This window comes from Lolium perenne, chromosome 3 (assembly GCF_019359855.2).
Source record: "Lolium perenne isolate Kyuss_39 chromosome 3, Kyuss_2.0, whole genome shotgun sequence".
NCBI classification, from domain to species: Eukaryota; Viridiplantae; Streptophyta; class Magnoliopsida; order Poales; family Poaceae; genus Lolium; species Lolium perenne.
In genome coordinates, this window is record NC_067246.2 from 290154144 (window position 1) to 290164730 (window position 10587).

At 42.4% G+C, this 10587-nt stretch overlaps 1 non-coding gene across 1 annotated transcript; it reads right to left on the reverse strand.

The window, feature by feature from the left end:
• Positions 1–10247: 10247 nt before the first annotated feature.
• On the reverse strand, positions 10248–10321 carry TRNAV-AAC (transfer RNA valine (anticodon AAC)). The gene has a single exon. It is a non-coding gene; the product is annotated as a tRNA-Val (tRNA).
• Positions 10322–10587: the final 266 nt, after the last annotated feature.

Below are 10587 nucleotides of genomic sequence, written 5' to 3' on the forward strand. Positions count from 1 at the left end.
GTTAGTCCACTATAAAATATATCAAGTAAATCATGCTTTTCCAAATCATGTTCAGGCCGAGCTCTAATAAGAGAGCAAAATCTCGCCCAAGCTTCAGGCAATTTCTCTCCATCTTCCTGGTCAAAATTATAAATTCTCTGCAAAGCAATATGTTGAGCACTAGCAGGAAAGTATTTCCGGAAGAAAACATCAAGCAATTCTTTTGGACTTTTAATAGAATCAGGTGGCAAACTATTATACCAAGTTTTAGCGTCATCCTTTAATGAGAATGGAAAGATTTTAGCAACAAAGTAAGTACGCTTCTTAACATCATCAGAAAACAAGCTACTCAGAGTAGATAACTCAATCATGTGTTCAACAGCACTTTCTTTTTCAGTACCACAAAAGGGTGTTTTCTCAACAATAGCTATATGAGATAGATCAAGAGAAAAATCATAATCCTTATCCTTAATGTTTATAGGAGATGTGGCAAATTTAGGATCAGGAGATAGTTTATATCTAACAGCATGTTCTGCAAGCAACTTTTTAATTTTTCTTGCATCAGTAGTAGCATTGCATTTTTCAATAAAATCATCATCAAGTTCCACATAATCTTCATCAAGATCATCACTAGAATATTCAACAGACTCAGGTGAATTAACAGGTGTAGCAGCATTTTCATTAGGAGTTTCAGTATTTTCAGTTTGTCTAGACTTAGCAATTGTAGCATCTAGAAAAGATCCTAACGAACCATCATTATCAAGCACAGCAGAAGCATCATCAAAATTATAAGAAGAGTTTTCAGATTCAGCAGAAGTACCAGCATTTGAAGCTTGTGGTGGTGAAACAAGTTTACTTATGACAGAGATGGTGAATCAAGAGCAGCAGAGGTACTAAGAGTTGTACCTTTTCTTGTAGTGGATGGTAATATGGCGACCTTAGTATCGCGAGGTTTACCCATGATGGAGAATTTGCAGCGAACAATACCAATCCAAGTGAACTTCCAAATAAAGCTATGCTCCCCGGCAACGGCGCCAGAAAACAGTCTTGATGACCCACAAGTATAGGGGATCGCAGCAGTCTTCGCGGGTAGTAAAACCCAATTTATTGATTCGACAAAAGGGGAGACAAAGAATACTTGAAAGCCTTAACAGCGGAGTTGTCAATTCAGCTGCACCTGGAAACAGACTTGATCGCAAGAGTTTATCAGTAGTAACAGTTTTATAGCAGTAGCAGTAGTGAAATAACAGCAGCAGAGTAACAAAGACAGCAGCAGTGATTATAGTAAACAGCAGGATTAAAATACTGTAGGCACGGGGACGGATGAACGGGCGTTGCATGGATGAGAGAAACTCATGTAACAATCAAGCAGGGCATTTGCAGATAATAATAAAACGGTGTCTAAGTACAAAGCAATCAATAGGCATGTGTTCCAATTATAGTCGTACGTGCTCGCAATGAGAAACTTGCACAACATCTTTTGTCCTACCAGCCGGTGGCAGCCGGGCCTCAAGAGAATCTACTGGATATTAAGGTACTCCTTTTAATAGAGTACCGGAGCAAAGCATTAACACTCCGTGAACACATGTGATCCTCACATAACTACCATCCCCTCCGGTTGTCCCGATTTCTGTCACTTCGGGGCCATTGGTTCCGGACAGCGACATGTGTATACAACTTGCAGGTAAGACCATAAACAATGAATATCATGATGAAATAATAACATGTTCAGATCTGAGATCATGGCACTCGGGCCCTAGTGACAAGCATTAAGCATAACAAGTTGCAACAATATCATCAAAGTACCAATTACGGACACTAGGCACTATGCCCTAACAATCTTATACTATTACATGACCAATCTCATCCAATCCCTACCATCCCCTTCAGCCTACAGCGGGGGAATTACTCACACATGGATCGGGGAAATATGGCTGGTCGATGGAGAGGCGTCGGTGGTGATGATGGCGATGATCTCCTCCAATTCCCCGTCCCGGCGAGGTGCCAGAACGGAGACTTCTGGCTCCTGAGACGGAGTTTCGCAATGTGGCGGCGTTCTGGAGGGTTTCTGGCGACTTCGACTTCCTCCCGTGCGTTTTTAGGTCGAAGGCAATAAGTAGTCCGAAGGAGGGCGTCGGGGGCCAGCCGAGGCCACCACACACTAGGGCCGTGATGTCTACGCACGCTTCTATTCCTGTAGACAGTGTTGGGCCTCCAAGAGCAGAGGTTTGTAGAACAGCAGCAGTTTTCCCTTAAGTGGATCACCCAAGGTTTATCGAACTCAGGGAGGAAGAGGTCAAAGATATCCCTCTCAAGCAACCCTGCAACCACAAAGCAAGAAGTCTCTTGTGTCCCCAACACACCTAATAGGTGCACTAGTTCGGCGAAGAGATAGTGAAATACAGGTGGTATGAATAAGTATGAGCAGTAGCAATGGCACCAGAAAGTGCTTGCTGGCGTGCAGTTGATGGTAGTAATATTGCAGGCAGTATAAATGCAGTAAAACAGTAAACAAGCAGCGATAGCAGTATTTAGGAACAAGGCCTAGGGATCATACTTTCACTAGTGGACACTCTCAACATTGATCACATAACAGAATAAATAGATAGATGCTAGACTCTACACCCTCTTGTTGGATGATGAACACCACTAACTATGTAGGATTACACGAACCCTCAATGCCGGAGTTAACAAGCTCCACGATATTCAATGTTCATATTTAAATAACCTTAGAGTGCATAACAGATCAACATAACCAAACCAAGTACTAACATAGCATGCACACTGTCACCATTACACCGTGCAGGAGGAATAAACTACTTTAATAACATCACTAGAGTAGCACACAGATATATTGTGATACAAAACACATTGCAATCATAAAGAGATATAAATAAGCACTTTACTATGCCATTCATAACAGTGAATAAGTATTCTGTGAAATATAGCCTAAGAGACTCACACGGTGCACACACTGTCACCTTTACACACGTGGGACAAGGAGTCTCCGGAGATCACATAAGTAAAACCCACTTGACTAGCATAATGACATCTAGATTACAAGCATCATCATATGAATCTCAATCATGTAAGGCAGCTCATGAGATTATTGTATTGAAGCACATAGGAGAGAGATTAACCACATAGCTACCGGTACAGCCCCGAGCCTCGATGGAGAACTACTCCCTCCTCATGGGAGACAGCAGCGTTGATGAAGATGGCGGTGGTGTTGATGGAGAAGCCTTCCGGGGGCACTTCCCCGTCCCGGCGGCGTAGAGACTCCTGTCCCCCAGATCTTGGCTTCGCGATGGCGGCGGCTCTGGAAGGTTTCTCGTACCGTGGCTTTTTCCGTATCGTGTTTTAGGTCAGGGACCTTTATATAGGCGAAGAGGCGGCGTCAGAAGGTCAACGAGGCGACGACACAACAGGGGGGCGCGGCCCCCCCTTGGCCGCGCTGGCCTACTGTTTGGTGGGCCTGTGGCCCCCCTCTGGCGGCTCTCGGGTGTTCTGGAAGCTTCATGCAATCCTAAGATGCTGGGCGTTGATTTCGTCCGATTCCGAGAATATTTCCTTACTAGGATTTCTGAAACCAAAAACAGCAGAAAACAGCAACTGGCCCTTCGGCATCTCGTCAATAGGTTAGTTCCGGAAAACGCATAAATATGACATAAAGTATGCATAAAACATGTAGATATCATCAATAATGTGGCATGGAACATAAGAAATTATCGATACGTCGGAGACGTATCAGCATCCCCAAGCTTAGTTCCTGCTCGTCCCGAGCAGGTAAACGATAACAAAGATAATTTCTGGAGTGACATGCCATCATAACCTTGATCATACTATTGTAAGCATATGTAATGAATGCAGCGATCAAAACAATGGTAATGACATGAGTAAACAAATGAATCATAAAGCAAAGACTTTTCATGAATAGTACTTTCAAGACAAGCATCAATAAGTCTTGCATAAGAGTTAACTCATAAAGCAATAAATTCATAATAAAGGTATTGAAGCAACACAAAGGAAGATTAAGTTTCAGCGGTTGCTTTCAACTTATAACATGTATATCTCATGGATAGTTGTCAATGCAAAGTAATATAACAAGTGCAATATGCAAGTATGTAGGAATCAATGCACAGTTCACACAAGTGTTTGCTTCTTGAGATGGAGAGAAATAGGTGAACTGACTCAACATAAAAGGTAAAAGAATGGCCCTTCGCAGAGGGAATCATTGATTGCTATATTTGTGCTAGAGCTTTGGTTTTGAAAACATAAAGAGAGCATAAAAGTAAAATTTTGAGAGGTGTTTGTTGTTGTCAACGAATGGTAGTGGGCACTCTAACCCCCTTGCCAGACAAACCTTCAAAGAGCGGCTCCCATGAAGGACGTTATCTCTACCAGCAAGGTAGATCATCCCTCTTCTCTTTTGTTTACACATGTATTTTAGTTTTATTTATGGTTGACACTCCTCCCAACCTTTTGCTTACACAAGCCATGGCTAACCGAATCCTCGGGTGCCTTCCAACATTCACATACCATGAAGGAGTGTCTATTTGCAAAATTAAGTTGCTTACTGATGAATCAGAGCAAAACATGTGAAGAGAATTATTAATGAAGGTTGATTAATTGGGGGCTGGGAACCCCGCGCCAGCTCTTTTTGTAAAATTATTGGATAAGCGGATGAAGCCACTAGTCCATTGGTGAAAGTTGCCCAAGAATGAAAGATAAACACCACATACTTTATCATGAGCTATAAAACATTGACACAAATCAGAGGTGATAAATTTTGAATTTATTAAAGGTAGCACTCAAGCAATTTACTTTGGAATGGCGGAGAAATACCATGTAGTAGGTAGGTATGGTGGACACAAATGGCATAGTAGTTGGCTCAAGGATTTTGGATGCATGAGAAGTATTCCCTCTCGATACAAGGCTTAAGATAGCAAGGCTATTTGAAACAAACACAAGGATGAACCGGTGCAGCAAAACTCACATAAAAGACATATTGTAAACATTATAAGACTCTACACCGTCTTCCTTGTTGTTCAAACTCAATACTAGAAATTATCTAGACTTTAGAGAGACCAATTATGCAAACCAAATTTTAGCAGGCTCTATGTATTTCTTCATTAATAGGTGCAAAGTATATGATGCAAGAGCTTAAACATGAGCACAACAATTGCCAAGTATCAAATTATTCAAGACATTTTAGAATTACTACATGTAGCATTTTCCGTTTCCAACCATATAACAATGAACGAAGCAGTTTCAACCTTCGCCATGAACATTAAAAGCTAAGAACACATGTGTTCATACAAACCAGCGGAGTGTGTCTCTCTCCCACACAAGCATTTATTCAAACAAAAACACAAACAAAAGCACACAGACGCTCCAAGTAAAGTACATAAGATGTGACCGAATAAAAATATAGTTTCAGGGAAGGAACCTGATAATGTTGTCGATGAAGAAGGGGATGCCCAGGCATCCCCAAGCTTAGACACTTGAGTCTTCTTAAAATATGCAGGGGTGAACCACCGGGGCATCCCCAAGCTTAGAGCTTTCACTCTCCTTGATCATATTGTATCATCTCCCTCTCTTGATCCTTGAAAACTTCCTCCACACCAAACTCGAAACAACTCATTAGAGGGTTAGTGCACAATAAAAATTTACATGTTCAGAGGTGACACAATCATTCTTAACACTTCTGGACATTGCCCAAAGCTACTGGAAGGTAATGGAACAAAGAAATCCACCCAACACAGCGAAAGAAGCAATGCGAAATAAAAGGCAGAATCTGTCAAAACAGAACAGTCCGTAAAGACTAATTTTATTGAGGCACCAGACTTGCTCAGATGAAAATGCCCAAATTGAATGAAAGTTGCGTACATATCTGAGGATCACTCACGTAAATTGACATAATTTTCTGAGTTACCTACAGAGAATTAGGCCCAGATTCGTGACAGCAGGAAATCTGTTTCTGCGCAGTAATCCAAATCTAGTATGAACCTTACTATCAAAGACTTTACTTGGCACAACAATGCAACAAAATTAAGATAAGAAGAGGTTGCTACAGTAGTAACAACTTCCAAGACACAAATACAAAATAAAATTACTGTAACAAAATAAACACATGGGTTATCTCCCAAGAAGTTCTTTCTTTATAGCCATTAAGATGGGCTCAGCAGTTTTAATGATGCACTCGCAAGAAATAGTAGTTGAAGCAAAAGAGAGCATCAAGAGGCAAATTCAAAACAAATTTAAGTCTAACATGCTTCCTATGAAAAGGAATCTTGTAAATAAACAAGTTCATGAAGAGCAAAGTAACAAGCATAGGAAGGTAGAACAAGTGTAGCTTCAAAAATTTCAGCACATAGAGAGGTGTTTTAGTAACATGAAAATTTCTACAACCATATTTTCCTCTCTCATAATAACTTTCAGTAGCAACATGAGCAAACTTAACAATATAACTATCACATAAAGCATTCTTATCATGAGTCTCATGCATAAAATTATTACTCTCCACATAAGCATAATCAATTTTATTAGTTGTAGTGGGAGCAAATTCAACAAAGTAGCTATCATTATTATTCTCATCATCAAATATAGGAGGCATATTGTAATCATAATCAAATTTATCCTCCATAACAAAGTGTACTAAAAGACCAATATCATTATAATCATCATAAATAGGAGGCAAAGTATCATCAAAGTAAATTTTCTCCTCAATGCTTGGGGGACTAAAAATATCATGCTCATCAAAGCCAGCTTCCCCAAGCTTAGAATTTTCCATATCATTAGCAACAATGGTGTTCAAAGCGTTCATACTAATATGTTCCATAGGTTTTTAAATTTTCGCATCAAACCATCCATGTCTTAAATCAGGAAATAGAATAAGAAGCTCATTGTTGTCCATTATGCCTAACTAGTGTAAACAAGAAACAAAAAGATGCAATTGCAGGATCTAAAGGAAATAGCTTCGAGCACACACACAACGGCAACAGAAAAGTACTTTACCTGGGACCGGAGTATGAGTGCCTTTTACCTTTCCTCCCCGGCAACGGCGCCAGAAAATAGCTTGATGTCTACGCACGCTTCTATTCCTGTAGACAGTGTTGGGCCTCCAAGAGCAGAGGTTTGTAGAACAGCAGCAGTTTTCCCTTAAGTGGATCACCCAAGGTTTATCGAACTCAGGGAGGAAGAGGTCAAAGATATCCCTCTCAAGCAACCCTGCAACCACAAAGCAAGAAGTCTCTTGTGTCCCCAACACACCTAGTAGGTGCACTAGTTCGGCGAAGAGATAGTGAAATACATGTGGTATGAATAAGTATGAGCAGTAGCAATGGCACCAGAAAGTGCTTGCTGGCGTGCAGTTGATGGTAGTAATATTGCAGGCAGTATAAATGCAGTAAAACAGTAAACAAGCAGCGATAGCAGTATTTAGGAACAAGGCCTAGGGATCATACTTTCACTAGTGGACACTCTCAACATTGATCACATAACAGAATAAATAGATAGATGCTAGACTCTACACCCTCTTGTTGGATGATGAACACCACTAACTGTGTAGGATTACACGAACCCTCAATGCCGGAGTTAACAAGCTCCACAATATTCAATATTCATATTTAAATAACCTTAGAGTGCATAACAGATCAACATAACCAAACCAAGTACTAACATAGCATGCACACTGTCACCATTACACCGTGCAGGAGGAATAAACTACTTTAATAACATCACTAGAGTAGCACACAGATATATTGTGATACAAAACACATTGCAATCATAAAGAGATATAAATAAGCACTTCACTATGCCATTCATAACAGTAAATGAGTATTCTGTGAAATATAGCCTAAGAGACTCACACGGTGCACACACTGTCACCTTTACACACGTGGGACAAGGAGTCTCCGGAGATCACATAAGTAAAACCCACTTGACTAGCATAATGACATCTAGATTACAAGCATCATCATATGAATCTCAATCATGTAAGGCAGCTCATGAGATTATTGTATTGAAGCACATAGGAGAGAGATTAACCACATAGCTACCGGTACAACCCCGAGCCTCGATGGAGAACTACTCCCTCCTCATGGGAGACAGCAGCGTTGATGAAGATGGCGGTGGTGTTGATGGAGAAGCCTTCCGGGGGCACTTCCCCGTCCCGGCGGCGTGCCGGAACAGAGACTCCTGTCCCCCAGATCTTGGCTTCGCGATGGCGGCGGCTCTGGAAGGTTTCTCGTACCGTGGCTTTTTCCGTATCGTGTTTTAGGTCAGGGACCTTTATATAGGCGAAGAGGCGGCATCAGAAGGTCAACGAGGCGACGACACAACAGGGGGGCGCGGCCCCCCCCCCTTGGCCGCGCCGGCCTACTGTTTGGTGGGCCTGTGGCCCCCCTCTGGCGGCTCTCGGGTGTTCTGGAAGCTTCATGCAATCCTAAGATGCTGGGCGTTGATTTCGTCCTATTAAGATAATATTTCCTTACTAGGATTTCTCGAAACCAAAAACAGACGACAAAGAACTGGCCCTTCGGCATCTCGTCAATAGGTTAGTTCCGGAAAAAGCATAAATATGACATAAAGTATGCATAAAACATGTAGATATCATCAATAATGTGGCATGGAACATAAGAAATTATCGATACGTCGGAGACGTATCAGGCCGCGCGGGCCCCTCCTGGGCCGCGCCGGCCTAGTGTGTGGGGCCCTCGTGCCCCCACCTGGCTTGCCCTTCTGGCTCCGCCAATATTCTGGGAAAATAGGACCTTCTGCATAAATTCCGAGGATTTTCCTGAAAGTTGGATTTCTGCACAAAAACGAGACACCAGAACAGTTCTGCTGAAAACAGCGTTAGTCTGTGTTAGTTGCATCCAAAATACACAAATTAGAGGCAAAACAATAGCAAAAGTGTTCGGGAAAGTAGATACGTTTTGGACGTATCACGCGGCGCGGCGACGCGCGGCTTAGAGGCGGATCTGGAGGCGGACAGAGTGAGCCCGCACATGTCGACCGAGCAGGACACAACAGCGCTTCCTTGCCTCATATGATGTCTTCCATGTCGAGCTACAGGGCCGGGTTGTCGGCGAACTGCAGCGGGCGCGTCGCCGTGAAGAGCTGGTGCAGGGAGATCATGGAGAGGCTGCTGCTCTAGCCGGCTGGACATCAATGGCTGCAGTTGCCGGATGTATCCGCGGCGAGCAGGGGTGCTGGGAAAAGGAGGCCGGCCACCACAGGAAACCCAGACTCCGGCGATCTTGATCGGGACGGTGAGGGAGATGAACAAAGAGAAGAAAATAGAGAAGACATGGTCACATACTCACATGGGGGTCAGAGGATTATTCGAGAGAGAGGCCACACGGAGGCAACGACCACACGTCATCTCACCAGAAACCACGTTGGCCCACCACATCTCCACCCACTTTTCCCCTATGTCCACCCAAACAATGCACCAGGACAGTCCACCATCAAAGGCAGGAAGGAAAGCACGTTAGCCTAAATCGCTAGATAGCACCAAAGTGCACACAGGAGAACCCTGCAGCAAACAAATTGTGTACGTGGTATCACCACGTTAATTTACAAGTAAACTCAAAATTATGGGAAAGAAGAAGTTGGTTGCCCTATAATATAGTACTTATGACAAACCATAAAGCCACATTTGAGAAGTATTCTTATGTAATTTTTAAACTGGACGCTTAGTATCATTTTCTTTATATTCGAGACTTCTTATAAAAGGGACTAATTTTGCGCTCGCGGCAAACAGTAAGGTACTTGGGAGACGGTTCTCTTTGTACCTATGTTACTCAATGCATATGTAAACATTAGTTTGCAAATATATATATATAAATAACTGCACATTTCATTAGCGTGTGGTCAGATCTAGTAAGTTCCGAGCGACAAGTTAAAAAAACAATAGGTGGCATGTGCGAGAATAAAAACACTACCCCGTGGGCGTTGGCCTGGTTATCGTCTCAAACGTGCGTGGTGATTATTGTGGGCCATTTCAACATATTGAGCCCAAACAAAGATGACCACAGAATGGCTGACAGAAAAATAGTTAGGGCTAGACTGGGCTCAATTGGTTGGGTCATCACAATATATTGAGTACAAACAAAAATGACCACCGATCAGTTTGTAGACTGGGCTCAAGTGGTTGGGCCTGTTGGGGCAATTTGTTGGGTTAGTTGAGAACAGATCCACGATCAGTTTGTATTTCGTGAATTCGTCACGATGAAGGAAAAAAAGGATAAAATGAAAAAATGTGGCTTCGCCCGGGTTCGAACCGGAGACCTTCAGTGTGTTAGACTGACGTGATAACCAACTACACCACGAAACCATTGATGCAAATTTCATTGAGGAGTATTATTAGTACCAGAAGAACCGTTCAACAATAGAATAATTTGTTTACAACTTGATTGTCTCGCAACTCCACAGAAGTACCCAACCATCGCTGCGGTACACGACGACCCTAACCATAACAATCAACAAACACACGTAGCTCTCACAATAATAACACGTCCAAACATCTAGCTAGCAAACTAGGCAGCAGAACAGTGAAGCAAATATGCAGAAGCATCGGCTGGACGTTTACCGTTTTCTATT